This window comes from Arachis hypogaea, chromosome 15 (assembly GCF_003086295.3).
Source record: "Arachis hypogaea cultivar Tifrunner chromosome 15, arahy.Tifrunner.gnm2.J5K5, whole genome shotgun sequence".
In the NCBI taxonomy this organism is placed as follows: Eukaryota; Viridiplantae; Streptophyta; class Magnoliopsida; order Fabales; family Fabaceae; genus Arachis; species Arachis hypogaea.
In genome coordinates, this window is record NC_092050.1 from 50,357,239 (window position 1) to 50,376,629 (window position 19,391).

The 19,391-nt window shown below is 40.2% G+C and overlaps 1 non-coding gene across 1 annotated transcript; it reads left to right on the forward strand.

Moving 5' to 3' along the window:
• Positions 1–10,172: 10,172 nt before the first annotated feature.
• Positions 10,173–10,280, forward strand: LOC112752811 (small nucleolar RNA R71). The gene has a single exon (XR_003177225.1). It is a non-coding gene; the product is annotated as a small nucleolar RNA R71 (small nucleolar RNA).
• The last annotated feature ends 9,111 nt before the right edge of the window (positions 10,281–19,391 follow it).

Genomic DNA, 19,391 nt, shown 5'->3' on the forward strand with positions numbered 1-19,391 from the left:
AAGAAATAAAATGCAATAAACAAGGAGAACATGAATGCAACTACTTAAAAAAAATAAGAGCATGTAATTGGGGGGATGGAAAAAAAAAGGAAAGGGGAACTAAAATTAAAGATTTAGAAAGGAGGGGTACCTTAGAGGGGGGAGAAGGAGATAGGGTATGGAGGTGAGAGAAGAGTTAGTGAAGGAGAGGAGAGGGAAAAGAGGTGTGGGTCTGCCGGAGGTGGTGGTTGCCGCTGGAGGTGGTGGAGAAGAAGAGGTAGGGATGGTAGAGGAGGGTAGAGGTGAAGAAGAGGGGTGATGGTAAGAAGAGGAAAGAAAATGGAGGGAAAAAGGCACACTCTCATTCAATTGGTTTGCGAAACCGACGCGGGCGCGCCATGCACGCGTGCTGATGACAAGTCATCTTAACCTAGTTTCACTAGCCTTTTTATTTTGTTTTCAATTGAATTATGCACTTTCTTGAGCCACAAGCAAGCCAATTGGGTAGATTTTCATGTTTTCTTTGATTTAATCAACCATAGATAAATTAATGCAATTTCATGAGGATTTATGCTATAATTGCCACATATTATGAAAGAATGACAATCTCATGATTTTGAGTATAGCTTTGATGTGTTTGGTTGATTAATGATAGGTGAAGAAAGCTTGGAGAAAGGTTGAAGCAAGAAGGAATGGCTAGGAGCAAGAGAGAACAAAAAGTTTGAGCAAAAGTTTGCCTCAAACTTTAGCTCAAACTTTCGGAATAAGTGAAAACACCACAGGGAACAAAAAGCTTGAGCAAAAGTTTGCCTCAAACTTTAGCTCAAACTTTTGGGAAAAAAGCTTGCACCAACGTTTGCCTCAAACTTTTTGGCAAACGTTGGCATCACAAATCAATACCCTGGAGGACAAAAGCTTTCGCCAACGTTTGCATCAAACTTTTTGGCAAACGTTGGCGCCATCAGGAACACACCCTGGAGACAAAAAGTTTGCGCCAACGTTTGCCTCAAACTTTTTGGCAAACGTTGGCGCCATGAGTGTGCATAAGGGGGCCAACGTTTGAGCAAAAGTTTGACCCCAAACTTTAGCTCAAACGTTGGTAGCAGCAAGAATGGGGCAGCTGGTGTAAAAAGTTTGAGTAAAAGTTTGCCTCAAACTTTTACTCAAGCTTTTATAATTCCCAACCCGGTTCACTTTGGTTCTCTCTCCAACTCCAAGAGCAATCAACCAAGGCCTCTATCAACCCAATTCCATCAAAAGCAAAGGCCCAATTCAAGGCTTGAAGACCATTTGAAAAAAGTGTATAAATAGCTTAAGATTTATGTTTTTGAGAGAAATTTCTTTTCGGTTTTGATTGGGTAGTTGTGTAGGGAGCTTTCCTTTAGTTTTCGTAGGTAGTTTTCGGAGAGCTTTTGGTGTTGAGTGATTTTGAGTTTCTAAGTCTCGGGGAAGGAGAATTGAATTCCCTTCCTCTTAGTTTTCTTGCTTTCAATTTCAATTGCATTTGCTTGGATCTTGGGTTGGAGAATTGAAGGAATTCTGTTTCAATCTCATCCTGAGATCTCTCTGTTTACTTACTGCACAATTGAATTTCAGTTTCTGTTAATTGCTTCTTCTTCTACTTTCTCTGCAATTTACATTTCCTTTGCAATTGCTCTTGTTGGATCTAGGAAGGCATTGAGATCTAGACTTGGTTATCTAGTCTCTTGAGTCCTGAGATCTGGATTTCCATTCTGTTTACTGCTTTTCAAGCTCTTTTATATTTCTGTTTTAGATCCGATTCAACCCAAGGCATCTTCTACTCTTCTGTGTGTTGAATTTTACTTTTCCTTGTTTAAATTCTGCAAATCCAATTCCCAATTCCCTTTACAATTCAAGCCATTTACATTTCTTGCACTTTAAGATTCTGCAATTTACATTTCTTGCATTCTAAGTTTCTGCTATTTAATTTCTTGCTCTTTAAGATTTGGCATTTTAAATTTTAGTTCTCTTTAATTTCATGCAAATTACCCATTCCCTTTATTTTCCATGCAATTTAAATTCTGCAAATCACAAATCTCTCAACCAAATCTTGATTCGCTTGACTAAATCAACCACTAAACTAAAATTGCTCAATCCTTCAATCCCTGTGGGATCGACCTCACTCCCGTGAGTTATTATTACTTGATGCGACCCGGTGCACTTGCCGGTGAGTTTTGTGTCGGATCGTTTTCCGCACATCACGTGCACGCGCATCGGCGAAATCAGTAACGACGCGGACGCGCACGGTGCGCGTGTGCGTGAAGTAGTGAAATGTGAGTGTGTGCGCGAGCGCCAGGTGCGCATGCGCGTGCATATGTGTTGTGCCCTGAGCACAGGTTGGGCACAACTCTGGCCCAACTCTCGGGAAAAAGTACCAGAAAGTAAAATTTGTTGAGCGACGCGGAGGCGCACGGTGCGCTGACGCGTCGATTGGCATTATGGCGAGGTACGCGTGCGCGCCAGGTGCGCCTACGCGTGAGTTGAGCTGAGCCAGTAGCATGAAATTGGCCCAACCCGGGCACAACTCTTTGGACGATGGCCCAAGGTCGCAAAATGCATTAGTGACGCATACGCGGCTAGTGCGTGCACGCGTATTTTTGCGTGAATTGACATGGACGCGTACGCGTCTCGTGCGCGCACGCGTGATGTTGGTTATGCCCAAGGCCCAAAGCTGGCCCAAAATTTGCACAACTCTCTGGTAAATGGCCTAGGGGTTGCGAAAGCCTAGGGACGCATACGCGCACAGTGCGCGCATGCGTGCCCCCCCTCCTTTTTTTTTAATGAATAGAAAAAATGCCTAATTATCATGTATTCACTAGCCAAACAAGCCAAAACAATCAAAGGCACCTAAAATCAATGCAAAATCTAAAGAGAAATGTGCTTCTACCACATAATCAAGTCATTCATGGAAAAATCAATGCAAGTCTTTATGAACAAGTTATCCGAGGTAGGCACAAGCAATGCTAATCAAGAAAAAGTGTAGCTAAACAATTACAAAACCATGAAGAATTCAAAAAAAAGAAAAAAAAATGGTACACAAAGGAGGGAAAGGATAGATCTCACCATGGTGGGGTGTCTCCCACCTAGCACTTTTGTTTAATGTCCTTAAGTTGGACTTTCACTTGTTCATTGCTCTTTGACAAGAGGTGCGTCTTCCAAAAGGAATACCTCAACCTCTTTGTTGCTCTTCATTTGCTCACCATGATACAACTTGAGACGGTGCCCATTGACCTTGATGATATCCGACCTTGAGGGATGGCACAAATGGTAAACCCCATAGGGTTCCGCCTTCTGTACTTGATATGGGCCTTCCCATTTTGACCTTAGTTTACCGGGCAACAATCTCAGTCTAGAATTGTAAAGAAGGACTAGATCACCGGCTTTAAATTCTTTGCCTCTTATGTTCCTATCATGCACGGCTTTCATCTTTTCCTTGTAAAGTCTAGAGTTCTCATAAGCTTCAAGCCTCAAACATTCCAACTCCGCTAATTGTATCTTCCTCTCAATTTCGGCTCCATCCAAACATGAATTACACTCTTTGATGGCCCAATATGCCTTGTGCTCTATTTCCACCGGCAAATGGTAAGCTTTGCCATACACTAACCGAAAGGGACTCATGCCAATTGGCGTTTTGTATGTCGTTCGGTAGGCCCATAATGCGTCGGTGAGCTTGGCACTCCAATCTTTCCTATTGGGTTTCACAATCCTTTCCAAGATGTGTTTAATCTCCCGATTAGAAACCTCGGATTGGCCATTTGTTTGTGGGTAGTAGGCCGTGGCTACTTTATGCATGATGCTATACTTCTTCATGAGTCCTTCCATTCTTCTGTTGCAAAAGTGTGAACCTTGGTTGCTCACGATTGCTCGTGGCGACCCAAATCTAAAAATTATATTATTTCTCACAAAAGAAAGGACTACGTTAGCATCATCTGTCCGGGTGGGTATCGCTTCCATCCATTTGGACACATAATCAACGGCTAGTAGACTGTAGAGAAAATCATTAGAATTTGGGAATGGCCCCATGAAATCAATTCCCCACACATCGAAAATCTCACAAAATAGCATGGTTCGTTAGGGAATTTCATCCTTCTTAGAGATATCTACAAATCTAATGCATTGAGAACAAGATTTACAAAAATGAGAAGAGTCCTTGAAAAGAGTTGGCCACCTGGTATGCGAAATTGTTACTCAGGTTGTGAATTGTTGTTCGAAATTGATTCCCTGGCAATGGCACCAAAAACGGATGCACAGAACCATGGTCTAAACATATCTTCACAACTTCACATAACTAACCAGCAAGTGCACTGGGTCATCCAAGTAATAAACCTTATGTGAGTAAGGGTCGAATCCCACGGAGATTGTTGGTATGAAACAAGCTACGGTCACCTTGTAAGTCTCAGTCAGGCGGATATAAAATAGTTATGTAGTTTTTGAAATGTAGTAATAAAAGAAGGATAGAAATACTTATGTAAATCACTGGTGAGAATTTCAGATAAGTGTGTAGAGATGCTTTCGTTCCTCTGAATCTCTGCTTTCCTGCTGTCTTCATCCAATCAGTCTTACTCCTTTCCATGGCTGGCTTTATGCAAGGGCATCACCGTTGTCAATGGCTACATCCCCTCTTCTTGTGAAAATGGTCCAAATGCTCTGTCACAGCACGGCTAATCATCTGAGGTTCCCGATCATGCTGGAATAGGATTCACCCTCCTTTTGCGTCTGTCACTACGCCCAGCAATCGCGAGTTTGAAGCTCGTCACAGTCATTCAATCCCAGAATCCTACTCAGAATACCACAGACAAGGTTTAGACTTTCCGGATTCTCATGAATGCCGCCATCAATCTAGCTTACACCACGAAGATTCTGATTAAGAGATCTAAGAGATACTCATTCAATCTAAAGTAGAACGAAAGTGGTTGTCAGGCACGCGTTCATAGGGAATGATGATGATTGTCACGTTCATCACATTCAGGTTGAAGTGCGAATGAATATCTTAGAAGCGAAATAAGATGAATTGAATAGAAAACAGTAGTACTTTGCATTAATCTTTGAGGAACAGCAGAGCTCCACACCTTAATCTACGGAGTGCAGAAACTCTACCGTTAAAAATACATAAGTGAATAGAGGCTAAGCATGGCCGAGTGGCCAGCCTCCCATGGAGGTCTAGAGATCTAAAAATGATCAAAAGATGTCTGATACAATAGTAAAAAGTCCTATTTATAATAAACTAGCTACTAGGGTTTACAGAAGTAAGTAATTGATGCATAAATCCACTTCCGGGGCCCACTTGGTATGTGCTTGGGCTGAGCTTGAATGTTACACGTGCAGAGGCACTTTCTGGAGTTGAATATACTATAAATTCCAAACTATCAATGAAACATAGCTCCAATCAGATGAGCGGGACTTGTAGCTTTATGCCTCTTGAATAGTTTTGGCATTTCACTTTATCCCTTGAAGTTCAGAATGATTGGCTTCTATAGGAACTCAGAGTTCAGATAGTGTTATTGACTTTCCTAGTTCAGTATGATGATTCTTGAACACAGCTTCTTTATGAGTCTTGGCTGTGGCCCTAAGCACTTTGTTTTCCAGTATTACCACCGGATACATAAATGCCACAGACACATAATTGGGTGAACCTTTTCAGATTGTGACTCAGCTTTGCTAAAGTCCCCAATTAGAGGTGTCCAGGGTTCTTAAGCACACTCTTTTTTTGCTTTGGACCTTGACTTTAACCGCTCAGTCTCAAGTTTTCACTTGACACCTTCACGCCACAAGCACATGGTTAGGGACAGCTTGGTTTAGCCCCTTAGGCCAGGATTTTATTCCTTTAGGCCCTCCTATCCACTGATGCTCAAAGCCTTGGGATCTTTTTTATTTGCCCTTGCCTTTTGGTTTTAAGGGTTATTGGCTTTTTGCTCTTGCCTCTTGGTTTTAAGAGCTTCTGGCTTTTTCTGCTTGCTTTTTCTTTTTCTTTCTATTTTTTTTCGCCTATATTTTTTTTCTATTTATTTTTTTCTGCAAGCTTTGTTCTTTGCTGCTTTTTCTTGCTTCAAGAATCATTTTTATGATTTTTTAGATTATCAAATAACATGTCTCCTTGTCATCATTCTTTCAAGAGCCAACATATTTAACATTCTTAAACAACAACTTCAAAAGACATATGCACTGTTCAAGCATTCATTCAGAAAACAAGAAGCATTGTCACCACATCAATATAATTAAACTAAGTTCAAGGATAAATTCGAAACTCATGTACTTCTTGTTCTTTTGAATTAAAACATTTTTCATTTAAGAGAGGTGATGGATTCATAGGACATTCATAACTTTTAAGACATGGTTACTAACTACTAATGATCATGTAATGAAGACACAAACATAGATAAGCACTTAACATAGAAAACGAAAAACAGAGAAAGTAAGAACAAGGAATGAGTCCACCTTAGTGATGGTGGCGTTTCCTTCTTGAGGAACCAATGATGTCCTGAGCTCTTCTATGTCTCTTCCTTGTCTTTGTTGCTCCTCCCTCATTGCTTTTTGATCTTCTCTTATTTCATGAAGGATGATGGAGTGCTCTTGATGTTCCACCCTTAGTTGTCCCATGTTGGAACTTAATTCTCCTAGGGAGGTGTTGATTTGCTCCCAATAGTTTTGTGGAGGAAAATGCATATGAGGCATCTCCGGGATCTCATGGTGACGAGCTTCCTGCGCCTCTTGAGCTCCATGAATGGGCTCTCTTGCTTGCTCCATCTTTTTCTTAGTGATAGGCTTTTCTTCCTCAATGGGAATGTCTCCTTCTATGAAAGCTCCAGCTGAGTAACATAGATGGCAGATAAGATGAGGAAAAGCTAGCCTTGCCACAGGAGAGGGCTTTTCGGCTATTTTGTAGAGTTCAAGGGAGATGACTTCATAAACCTCTGCTTCTTCTCCAATCATGATGCTATGGATCATGATGGCCCGATCCACAGTAACTTCAGATCGGTTGCTAGTGGGGATGATGGAGCGTTGGATGAACTCCAACCATCCTCTAGCCACAGGCTTGAGATCGAATCTTCTTAGTTGAACCAGCTTGCCTTTAGAGTCAATCTTCCATTGAGCTCCTTCCACACATATGTCCATGAGGACTTGGTCCAACCTTTGATTAAAGTTGACCCTTCTAGTGTAGGGGCGTTCATCTCCTTGCATCAAAGGCAAGTTAAATGCCAACCTCACATTCTCCGGGCTAAAATCTAAGTATTTCCCCCGAACCATTGTAACATAATTCTTTAGATTCAGGTTCTTACTTTGATCATGGTTCCTAGTGATCCATGCATTGGCATAGAACTCTTGAACCATTAGGATGCCGACTTGTTGGATGGGGTTTGTTAGGACTTCCCAACCTCTTCTTTGGATTTCACGTCGGATCTCCGGATACTCATTTCTCTTGAGCTTGAAAGGGACCTCGGGGATCACTTTCTTCTTGGCCACAACATCATAGAAGTGGTCTTGATGAGCTTTGGAGATGAATCTTTCCATCTCCCATGACTCGGAGGTGGAAGCTTTTGTCTTCCCTTTTCCTTTTCTAGAGGATTCTCCGGTCTTAGGTGCCATCAATGGTAATAGAAATACAAAAAGCTTATGCTTTTACCACACCAAACTTAGAAATTTACTCACCCTCGAGCAAGAGAAGAAAGAATAGATGAAGATGAAGAAGAAAGTATAGAGGAGAGGGAAAAGGGGTTGTGTTTCGTCCAAGAAGAGAAGAGAGGGTTGTGTTGTGTAAAAATGAAGAAGAATGGAGGGCTATATATAGGGAAGGGAGGGGGGTTAAGTTTCGGCCATATGGGGTGGGTTTGGGTGGGAAATTGATTTTGAATTTTGAAGGTAGGTGGAGTTTATGAGGTAGGTTTATGGGGAAGAGTGGATGGATGTGAGTGGTGGTAGGTGGGGATCCTGTGGGGTCCACAGATCCTGAGGTGATCCTATGGGGTCCACAGATCCTGAGGTGTTCAAGGATTTACAACCTTGAACCAAATTGGGCATGCAAAATGCCCTTGCACACAACTCTGGGCGTTCAGCGCCAGATTGGTGCTTGTTCTGGGCGTTGAACACCCATTTGTAGCCTATTTTTGGCGTTGAACGCCAGAACCATGCTTGTTCTGGGCGTTCAATGCCAGCTCTTCTCCAGGGTGCATTTCTGGCGTTCAAACACCCAGATGCTGCCCATTTCTGGCGTCCAGCGCCAGAACCATGCTCTGTTCTGGCGTTGAACGCCCAAAACATGCTTCTTACTGGCGTTTAAACGCCAGTAAGGTCTTCCTCCAGGGTGTGATTTTTCTTCTGCTGTTTTTGATTCCGTTTTCAATTTTTTTGATTTATTTTGTGACTCCACATGATCATGTACCTATAAAGACATATAACTAATAAAAAATATAATTAAATAAAAATTGGGTTGTCTCCCAACAAGCGCTTCTTTAATGTCAATAGCTTGACAGTGGGCACTCATGGAGCCTCACAGATGTGCAGAGCTTTGTTCAGACCTCCCAACACCAAACTTAGAGTTTGGATATGGGGGTTTGACACCAAACTTAAGAGTTTGGTTGTGGCCTCCCAACACCAAACTTAGAGTTTGACTGTGGGGGCTTTGGTTGACTCTGCTTTGAGAGAAGCTTTTTATGCTTCCTCTCCATGGATGCAGAGAGAGATCCTTGAGTTGCAAACACAAGGTTGTCCTCATTTATTTGAAGGATCAATTCTCCTCTGTCCACATCAATCACAGCTCTTGCTGTGGCTAGGAAAGGTCTTCCTAGGATGATGGATTCATCCTCTTCCTTTCCAGTATCCAAGACTATGAAGTCAGTAGGGATGTAAAGGCCTTCAACCTTCACTAATACGTCCTCTACTTGTCCATAAGCCTGTTTTCTTGAATTGTCTGCCATCTCTAATGAGATTTTAGTAGCTTGCACCCCATAGATTCCCAGTTTCTCTATTACAGAGAGGGGCATGAGGTTTATCCCTGAACCAAGGTCACACAGAGCCTTAAAGATCATGGTGCCTATGGTACAAGGTATTATGAACTTTCCAGGATCCTGTCTCTTCTGAGGCAATGTCATTTGATCCAAATCACTTAGTTCATTGGTGAACAAGGGAGGTTCATCTTCCCAAGTTTTGATACCAAATAATTTGGCATTTAGCTTCATGATTGCACCAAGGAACTTGGCAGCTTGCTCTTCAGTAACATCCTCATTCTCTTCAGAAGAGGAATACTCATCAGAGCTCATGAATGGCATAAGGAGGTTGAATGGAATCTCTATGGTCTCTAGATGAGCCTCAAAGTCCTTTGGTTCCTCAGAGGGAAGCTCCTTATTGATCACTGGACGTCCCAGGAGGTCTTCTTCCTTGGGATTCACGTCCTTCTCCTCTCTTGTGGGTTCGGCCATGGTAATTAATTCAATGGCCTTGCACTCTCCTTTTGGATTCTCTTCTGTATTGCTTGGGAGAGTACTAGGAGGGATTTCAGTGATCCTTTTACTCAGCTGGCCCACTTGTGCTTCTAAATTTCTAATGGAAGATCTTGTTTCATTCATGAAACTCACAGTGGCCTTAGATAGATCAGTGACTAAATTTGCTAAGCTAGATGGATTCTGCTCAGAATTCTCTGTCTGTTGCTGAGTGGATGATGGAAAAGGCTTGCTATTGCTAAACCTGTTTCTTCCACCATTATTAAAGCCTTGCTGAGGCTTTTGATCCTTCCATGAGAGATTTGGGTGATTTCTCCATGATGGATTGTAGGTGTTTCCATATGGTTCACCCATGTATTTTAACTCTGCTATTGCAGGGTTCTCAGGATCATAAGCTTCTTCCTTAGAAGATGCCTCTTGAGTACTGTTGGATGCAGCTTGCATTCCATTCAGACTCTGAGAAATCATATTGACTTGCTGAGTCAATATTTTATTCTGAGCCAATATGGTATTCAGAGTATCAATTTCAAGAACTCCCTTCTTCATAGGCGTCCCATTACTCACAGGATTCCTCTCAGAAGTGTACATGAACTGGTTATTAGCAACCATGTCAATGAGTTCTTGAGCTTCTGCAGGCGTTTTCTTTAGGTGAATGGATCCACCTGCAGAAGTATCCAATGACATCTTTGATAGCTCAGATAAACCATCATAGAATATATCCAGGATGGTCCATTCTGAAAGCATGTCAGAAGGACACTTTTTGGTCAGCTGCTTGTATCTTTCCCAAGCTTCATAGAGGGATTCACCTTCTTTCTGTCTGAAGGTTTGAACATCAGCTCTAAGCTTGCTCAGCTTTTGAGGAGGAAAGAACTTGGCTAAGAAAGCCGTGACCAGCTTATCCCAAGAAGTCAGGCTGTCTTTGGGTTGAGAGTCCAACCACACTCTAACTCTGTCTCTTATAGCAAAGGGAAAAGCATGAGCCTGTAGACTTCGGGATTTACTTCATTAGTCTTAACAGTATCACAGATCTACAAGAATTCAGTTAAGAACTGAAAAGGATCTTCAGATGGAAGTCCATGAAACTTGCAGTTTTGCTGCATTAGAGAAACTAGCTGAGGTTTCAGCTCAAAATTGTTTGCTCCAATGGTAGGAATGGAGATGCTTCTTCCATGTAAATTGGAATTAGGTGCAGTAAAGTCACCAAGCATTCTCCTTGCATTATTGTTGTTGGGTTCGGCGTCCATCTCCTTTACTTGTTCGAAATTTTCAATAAGGTTGTCTCTGGATTGTTGTAATTTAGCTTCTCTTAGTTTTCTCTTCAGAGTCCTTTCAAGTTCTGGATCAGCCTCAACAAGAATGCCTTTTTCTTTGTCCCTGCTCATAAGAAATAGAAGAGAAAAAGAAAAGAAGAGGAATCCTCAATGTCACAGTAAAGAGGTTCTTTATTGTTAGTAGAAGAAGAAAAGAAGAAAAAAATTCGAACACAAATAGAAGAGGGGTTCGAATTTGGTGAATGATGTGAGGAAGAGATGTTAGTAGATGAATAAATAAATAGAATAAGATGAGAGAGGGAGAGGATTTTCGAAAAATAATTTTTGAAAAAGAGTTAGTAATTTTCGAAAAATAATTTTTGAAAAAGGTTAGTAATTTTTTTTGAAAAGTTTAAAATCAAAAGTTAAAATAATTAATTAATTAAAAAGAATTTTTGAAAAAGAGGGAGATATTTTCGAAAATTAGAGAGAGAGAGTTGGTTAGGTGGTTTTGAAAAAGATAAGAAACAAACAAAAAGTTAGTTAGTTAGTTGAAACAAATTTTGAAAATCACTTTTGAAAAGATAAGAAGATAGGAAGTTAGAAAAGATATTTTGAAATCAAATTTTGAAAAAGATAAGATAAGAAGATATTTTTTGAAAAGATATGATAGAAATTAGTTTTTAAAAAAGATTTGATTTTTAAAATCTCAATTAATGACTTGATTCACAAGAAATCACAAGATATGATTCTAGAACTTAAAGTTTGAATCTTTCTTAACAAGTAAATAACAAACTTGAAATTTTTGAATCAAAACATTAATTGATGATGTTATTTTCGAAAATATGATGTAAAATTAAGAAAAAGATTTTTGAAAAATATTTTTCAAATTTTCGAAAATAACTAAAAAAAATTGAAAAAAGATTTGATTTTTGAAAAAGATTTTGAAAAAGATAAGAGATTTTTTTTTTTAATTGAAAATTTGATTTGACTCATAAAAACAACTAGATTTTAAAATTTTTTGAAAAAGTCAAATCTAATTTTCAAAATTTTAAGAGAGAAAAAGGGAAAGATCTTTTTTTTGAATTTTTATGATGAGAGAGAAAAACAAGAAAAATGATGCAATGCATGAAAGTTATGGATCAAAACAATGAATGCATGCAAGAATGCTATGAATGTCAAGATGAACACCAAGAACACTATGAAGATCATGATGAACATCAAGAACACATTTTTGAAATTTTTTTTTATGCAAAGAAAATATGCAAGACACCAAACTTAGAATTCTTTAATGCTTAGACATAAAGAATTCAGGAATGCATATGAAAAACAAGAAAAGACACAAAACATGCAAATTCAAAGATCAAACAAGAAGACTTACCAAGAACAACTTGAAGATCATGAAGAACACTATGAATGCATGAATTTTTTCGAAAAATGCAAGATGAACATGCAATCGACACCAAACTTATAACATGACTCAAGACTCAAACAAGAAACACAAAAAATATTTTTGATTTTTATGATTTTCTAATTTTTTTTGTATTTTCTTTTAATTTTTTTTCGAAAATCATTTTGAAAAAGAAAAATAAGGATTCCAAAATTTTTAATATGAATTCCAGGAATCTTTTGCTCTTTAGTCTAAAGCTCCAATCAAAGGGTCAGGCATGGCTTAATAGCCAGCCAAGCTTTAGTATGTAAATCAGACATGACACGCCTAACATGCCCTACAGGCATGGCTTTACAGCCAGCCAGGCTTCAACATGCTTTATGAAACACTAGAATTCATTCTTAAAAATTCTGAAGAAAAAATTTTTTTTGAAAACATTTTTTAAAAAATTTCTTTTTTCGAAAACAAAGGAGAAATTTTTGAAAGAATTTTGAAAAATTTTTGAAAATAAAACAAAAAGAAAATTACCTAATCTGAGCAACAAGATGAACCGTCAGTTGTCCAAACTCGTTCAATCCCCGGTAACGGTGCCAAAAACTTGGTATGCGAAATTGTTACTCAGTTTGTGAATTGTTGTTCGAAATTGATTCCCTGGCAATGGCACCAAAAACGGATGCACAGAACCATGGTCTAAACATATCTTCACAACTTCACATAACTAACCAGCAAGTGCACTGGGTCGTCCAAGTAATAAACCTTACGTGAGTAAGGGTCGAATCCCACGGAGATTGTTGGTATGTAGCAAGCTATGGTCACCTTGTAAGTCTCAGTCAGGCGGATATAAAATAGTTATGTTGTTTTCGAAATGTAGTAATAAAAGAAGGATAGAAATACTTATGTAAATCACTGGTGAGAATTTCAGATAAGCATGTAGAGATGCTTTCGTTCCTCTGAATCTCTGCTTTCCTGCTGTCTTCATCCAATCAGTCTTACTCCTTTCCATGGCTGGCTTTATGCAAGGGCATCACCGTTGTCAATGGCTACATCCCCTCTTCTTGTGAAAATGGTCCAAATGCTCTGTCACAGCACGGCTAATCATCTGAGGTTCCCGATCATGCTGGAATAGGATTCACCCTCCTTTTGCGTCTGTCACTACGCCCAGCAATCGCGAGTTTGAAGCTCGTCACAGTCATCCATTCCAGAATCCTACTCGGAATACCACAGACAAGGTTTAGACTTTCTGGATTCTCATGAATGCCGCCATCAATCTAGCTTACACCACGAAGATTCTGATTAAGAGATCTAAGAGATACTCATTCAATCTAAGGTAGAACGGAAGTGGTTGTCAGGCACGCATTCATAGGGAATGATGATGATTGTCACGTTCATCACATTCAGGTTGAAGTGCGAATGAATATCTTAGAAGCGAAATAAGATGAATTGAATAGAAAACAGTAGTACTTTGCATTAATCTTTGAGGAACAGCAGAGCTCCACACCTTAATCTACGGAGTGCAGAAACTCTACCGTTAAAAATACATAAGTGAATAGAGGGTAAGCATGGCCGAGTGGCCAGCCTCCCATGGAGGTCTAGAGATCTAAAAATGATCAAAAGATGTCTGATACAATAGTAAAAAGTCCTATTTATAATAAACTAGCTACTAGGGTTTACAGAAGTAAGTAATTGATGCATAAATCCACTTCTGGGGCCCACTTGGTGTGTGCTTGGGCTGAGCTTGAATGTCACACGTGCAGAGGCTCTTTCTAGAGTTGAACGCCAGCTTTTGTGCCAGTTTGGGCGTTGAACTCCACTTTGCAACTTGTTTCTGGCGCTGGACGCCAGAATTGGGCAGAGAGCTGGTGTTGACATCAGTTTGCGTCGTCTAAACTCGGGAGAAGTATGGACTATTATATATTGCTGGAAAGCCCTGGATGTCTACTTTCCAACGCAATTGAAAGCGCATCATTTTGAGTTCTGTAGCTCCAGAAAATCCATTTTGAGTGTAGGGAGGTCTGAATCCAACAGCATCAGCAGTCCTTCTTCAACCTCTGAATCTGATTTTTGCTCAATTCCCTCAATTTCAGCCAGAAAATACCTGAAATCACAGAAAAACACACAAACTCATAGTAAAGTCCCGAAATGTAAATTTAACATAAAAACTAATGAAAACATCCCTAAAAGTAACTAGATTCTACTAAAAACATACTAAAAATAATGCCAAAAAGCGTATAAATTATCCGCTCATCACCACCAAAAGCCCAATCTAGGATTTTTCTTGCCGTTCTTTGAGGTCCAAAATGGCCTCCTCCTTCGGAGGAGTGGAAAGCTTCCAAGATTGAGTGGAATTCAGTTTGTAGAATGCACCTCCGAATTACTTGATCTGCCCTACATCTCCAAAGGTATGGGTCATCCCATACATAGTATTTGGATTCACTTTTTAGCTTATCCCTTTGGTGTTTGGAGAGATTAGGGGGGAAGGAGCGAGATACTAAGTAATTGGCGATGGATACATACCAAGGAATGGTTTCCAAGATTGCATGCAAGACCTCAAAGGGAAAAGAATCATTGATATGAGTAGTATTGCCTTTTGTGTGTTCAAGGCAACTTAGGTGGTCTGCCACTAGGTTTTGCGTACCACTCCTATCCTTGATTTCCAAGTCAAACTCTTACAACAATAAAACCCATCTAATCAATCTTGGTTTGGATTCCTTCTTAGCCAACAAATACTTTAATGCCACATGATCCGAGTACACTACCACCCTTGAAACGAGAAGATATGCTCGGAACTTGTCCAAGGCAAAAACAATGGCCAAAAGTTCTTTTTCGATAGTAGTGTAGTTGGATTGGGCTCCATCCAATGTTTTTGATGCATAGGCTATGACATATGGATTCTTACCCTCGCGTTGTGCTAACGCGGCTCCCACGGCAAAATTTGAAGCATCACACATTATTTCAAATGGCCTACTCCAATCCGGCCCTCGTACAATGGAAGCTTGGGTCAATACTACCTTGAGCTTGTCGAAAGCCTCCATGCATTCCTTGCTTAAGTCAAACTCAATATCCTTTTGTAGCAACCTTGAGAGAGGCAATCCCACCTTGCTAAAATCCTTTATGAATCTCCGATAAAATCCTGCATGTCCAAGAAAAGAGCGGACCTCCCTCTCGGAAGAGGGGTAAGGCAAACTAGATATAACATTAATTTTAGCCGGATCTACGGAGATACCATCTTTGGAAATAATATGTCCCAAAACAATGCCTTGTTTGACCATGAAATGACATTTCTCAAAATTTAAGACAAGGTTAGTTTTAGTACATCTTTCCAAAACTTTTTTCAAGACTATCCAAGCAAAGATCAAAGGAATCACCATATACCGTGAAGTCATCCATGAATACCTCCATGCATTGCTCTAGAAAATCCGCAAAGATGCTCATCATGCACCTTTGGAAAGTTGCCAGTGCATTGCATAAGCCGAATGGCATACGCTTGTAGGCATAAGTTCCAAAAGGGCAAGTAAATGTTATTTTTTCTTGGTCCTCTAGAGCAATGTGTATTTGGAAGTATCCTGAATAGCCATCTAGGAAGCAATAATTAGACTTACCGGATAATCGATCGAGCATTTGATCGATAAACGGAAGTGGAAAGTGATCTTTTCAAGTGGCTGCATTCAACCTTCGGTAGTCTATGCATACTCGCCAAGAGTTTTGCACCCGTGTTGCTATGAGCTCCCTGCTTTCATTCTTAATTGTGGTTACCCCGGACTTCTTAGGTACAACTTGAACGGGACTTACCCATTCACTATCCGAAATAGGGTAGATGATGTCCGCCTCAAGTAACCTTGTTACCTCTTTCTTGACAACCTACAAAATAGTAGGATTTAATCGCCTTTGAGGTTGTCTCACGGGTCTAGCTCCCTCTTCCAAAAAGATACAGTGCTCACACACTTGGGGAATTATCCCCACTAGATCCGCCAAACTCCACCCTATTGCCCTTTTGTTCTTCCTCAAAACGCGTAGCAACTTCTCTTCTTGTTGAGGATTGAGTTCCCTTGCTATAATCACCGAAAACTTGTGGGCTTCATCAAGGTATGAATAATTTAAGTGGGGTGGTAATGGCTTCAATTCTAGCTTTTGCTCTTGGCTTGCCGCTTGAACTTCTTCACTTGGATCTTCACTATTTTCTTCAATCATATTTTTCTCTTCTAGCTTTGCACAATGCACTTCCGCTACAATGTTGTCAATAAAATCACATCGAAATACGGAATGGTTCTCCGGTGGGTGCCTCATTGCTTCTTCTAGACTAAAACTTACAACTCCCCCATCTATCTCGAATGAGTAAGTTCCCGAATGGGCATCCAACTTGAATCTAGAGGTCCTCAAAAATGGCCTCCCAAGTAGGATAGATGATGCCCTCTCGGATTCGCTTGGTGGCATCTCAGTGATATGGAAATCAATTGGGAATATCAAACCCTTTATGTCGACCAACACATCTTCCGCAATACCTGACACGGTTATTATGCTCTTGTCCGCCAAGACAAACCTAGCCGCCGACCGCTTCAATGGTCGGAGCTTCAATAGATGATAAATGGAAAGAGGCATAATACTAACGCATGCACCAAGGTCGTGCATACTGATGACAAGTCATCCTAGCCTATTTTAACTAGTCTTTTTCTTTTGGTTTCATTAGAATTATGCACTTTCTTGAGCTACAAACAAGCTAATTGAGTAGATTTTCATGTTTCCCTTGATTGAATCAACCATGTATGAATTCATGCCATTTCATGAGGTTTTATACTATAATTGTTGCATATTATGATAGAATGAATATCTCATGATTATGAGCATAGCTTTGATGTGTTTGGTTGATTAATGATAGGTGAAGAAAGCTTGGAGAAAGGTTGAAGCAAGAAGGAATAGCTAGGAGTAAAGAGAAGACAATGGAATAAGTGAAATTGAACCAGGAAGCAAGAAGCTGGACCTAAAGTTAGCACCAAACTTTTGCACAAACTTTTGGTTGAAAAGTTAGCCCCAACGTTAGCCCCCTAACTTGGAGGCTAAAGTTGGAACTTGAAAATTCTCCCCTGGGCTCCAAAAGTTTGCGCCAACGTTAGCCCCCTAACTTTGAGGCTAACGTTGGCACATGAATTTCTCCCCTGGGCACCAAAAGTTTGCGCCAACATTAGCCCCCTAACTTTGAGGCTAACGTTGGCATGAGAAACTCCTCCCTGGCCACCTAACGTTTGCGCCAACGTTAGACCCCTAACTTGGAGGCTAACGTTGGCACATGAAAGTACAAGGGAGAGGAGCAAAAGTTTGCGCCAACGTTAGACCCCTAACTTGGAGGCTAACGTTGGCGCATGAGTGCACTAGAAAGGGCCAACGTTGGAGCCAAAGTTAGACCCCTAACTTTGGCACCAACGTTGGTATCAGCAAATTGTGCTAGCTAATATGAAAAGTTCCCCTAACTTTGGCTCAAACTTTTGGTCCAACTTTTGCAAAACTCCAAACCGGTTCAATTGGTTCACTTTGGTTCTTCTCCAAACTTCAAGAGCAATCAACCAAGGCCTCTTTCAACCCAATTCCACCAAGAGCAAAGGCCCAACTCAAGGCTTGAAGATCATTTGAAGAAAGTGTATAAATAGGATAGAATTCAAGTTCTTAGGGGAGCTTTTTCCAGAAGAGTTTTTCTTTTGAATTTTCATAGCTTTTGGCATAGAGTGATCTTTAATTTCTTTGTTTTCATTGCTTTCAATTTCAATTACACTTGTCTTGGATCTTGGATTGGAGAATTGAAGAAATTCTGTTTCAATCTCAATCTTGGATCTCTCTGTTTCTTTACGGTTAATTGAATTTCATTTCCGGCTAATTGCTCTTCATCTATTCTCTTTGCAATTTACAATTCCCTTGCAATTGTTTTTATTAGATCTAGGAAGGCATTGAGATCTAGACTTAGTTTTCTAGTCTCTGGGTCCTGAGATCCAAATCTCCAATTTACATTCTGTTTATTGCTTTCCATGTTCATTTACTTTTCTGCTATAAGATCCGATCCAATCCCAATTCCCTTTTACTCTTCTGTTTGATGCAATTTAACTTTTCCTTGTTTAAATTCTGCAAATCCACGTCCCAATCCCCTTTACATTTCAAGCAATTTACATTCCTTGCACTTTAAGATTACGCAATTTACATTTCTTGCACTCTAAGTTTCTGCCATTTAATTTCTTGTTCCTTAAGATTCAGCAATTTAATTTCCTGCTCTCTTTACTTTCATGCAATTTACATTCTGCAAATCACAAATCATCCAACCAACACTCGATTCGCTTGACTAAATCAACCACTAAACTAAAATTGCTCAATCCTTCAATCCCTGTGGGATCGACCTCACTCCCGTGAGTTTTTATTACTTGATGCGACCCGGTACACTTGCCGGTTAGATTTGTGTGTTTTGGGAGAAATTAATTTTTCACCAAAATACTCATCAAGTTTTTGGCACCGTTGCCGGGGATTGATTAGATTGACAATGATTAAGCGAGGTGGTGATCTAGATCAAGCACTTTTTCTTTATCTTTCTCTAATTTTGACTAACCCACTAACTATTTGAATTTTTGCTTAAGCTAACTAAAACTTCATTCTAGCAGTAGATTGAAGTGTCACTGGTTTGTGTGTTCTTATGTTCTACTTGTATGTCAGGTACAAGAAGAGCCATACCCAATTTTCATGAACAAGACGAAAGAACCCTCTGGAGGTTAAGAAGAGCTGAAAGAGGGAAAAATATTGTTGGAGAAGAGGAATCAGACGAAGAATTCCAAGAGATGGAGGAACATTTGACCAATCCACCAGGTGGAGAAGACAACAACAATGGCAACCCACCCCAGAGGAGAGTTTTGGCTTCCTATACCTTTGCAAATCCTAGACATTGTGGGAGCAGCATCTTGGCTCCAAATGTCAATGCTAACAATTTTGAACTCAAGCCACAACTCATCACCTTGGTTCAGAACAATTGCTCTTTTGGTGGAGGACCACTTGAGGACCCACACCAACATTTATCCACTTTCTTGAGGATATGCAACACTGTCAAAACTAATGGAGTGCCCCCTGACAGTTACAAGCTGATGCTATTCCTATTTTCTCTCAGGGACAAGGCCACTCAATGGTTGGAATCCTTTCCAAGGGACAGCATCAACAACTGGGATGATTTGGTAACCAAGTTTCTTGCCAAGTTTTATCCACCTCAGAGGATTATAAGGTTAAAGGCTGAGGTACAAACATTTACACAAATGGAGGCCGAACCCATCTATGAGGCATGGGAGAGGTACAAGGCTC